Consider the following 1,392-nt stretch of genomic DNA (forward strand, 5'->3'; position numbering starts at 1 on the left):
CCAGTCTTCCTCTATTTTGTATGTGAGCCGCCACCACAGCATAGCCACTGGTAGATGAGTGGTGTAGGTCCATGCCTAGGAACTGAACCTGGGCCACTGAAGCAGAGAACACCAAATATAACCACTAGGCCACCAGGGCTGGCACATGTACACAAATTTTGATTGAAAGTTTTCCATCTGACATCTACGGTTTTGTGCCATGCTGATTTTCACTCAATATAATATAGGGAACATTTTCCTGTTAATTGTTCTTTGTCTTCAATATTTCTTTGAGCTTATTGAAGAAATTGTGATTATTGCCTTTGAGGAGAAGGGAGTGAATTTGAAAGGAGAAGGGGTAATTAGAAGGGAGAAGGGAAGATATTTTAAGACTGTAAAACAAGTTGGAAAATAGGTATGAATTGGAGTGGAGCAAGCAAGGATGTCCTGCCACTTAGTGTTGGTACCTTGAGGAGGCAAGACCTGAAAGGAGATAGACCTATATGTACCTAGGGATGGTGGACTGTATGTGGTATGATTCCTAGCCTTGGAAAAGATTCTTGTTTCAAACATGGAGTGCAGAGAAAATACCCTCTGGTCTTTTGGACACTCATTGTGACAATGAGAATGTCCATGGTAGCCATAATGGCCTAAAGTCTAGAGGTCATTCCTCTACCTTCCAAACGACATGGACCAGGCACTTCTTAGATGCTAGTACAGCCATGGGAAATACAAATAAGACTCAAATTGAGTTTATTATCAAATGAATGAGGTAGGAACTCAAGGTCAGACTTAATTTGGTTAAAAGAAAATAAAGAAAGGGACCTATCTTGCACACTTGCATTTAGAGACTGAGATTTATACCCACTGTAATCTCTTAATCTCCAAACCAATCCCACTACCTCCTAAACCAAGGTCCCACCTTAGAGACTTCCCACTACCTGCAGTCTGTTCCAATATCCAAACAATTTCTGCTTTTATTTCTACAGTTCTGTAGTTTACATTTCTTTTATCCTCTTCACACCTCTTCACAAGTCAGATTCTGTAGTGCAGTTAAGATTTTTATTATTAAATAAAAGATAAGATACCTAAACTTATTTAAGTAAATTCTTCTTTTGAATCCATTAGATTTCCTAGAATTATGTGCATTGGATGGGGGTGGTTGTGGGAGAAAGAGATTAAGCTCGTTATTCCCCTCTTGGTATCAATCTTTCTACCAGACTGATCTTCCTTTCAGCTAGAGTAAGAGAATCACAGCCCAAAACAGTGCCTTTATTGGTGTTGCATAAAATGATCAGAGAACCTGGAGTGAACAGCGACCTTCCTGTTGGGACTCTACTTGGGCAGCACATGCAGCCTGATTCTCTGTGTGTTGGCTGAGAACAAAGGCGCTCTGATGCCATGCTGGGGGAG

Source organism: Equus przewalskii, chromosome 6 (genome assembly GCF_037783145.1).
Source record: "Equus przewalskii isolate Varuska chromosome 6, EquPr2, whole genome shotgun sequence".
NCBI lineage: Eukaryota > Metazoa > Chordata > Mammalia > Perissodactyla > Equidae > Equus > Equus przewalskii.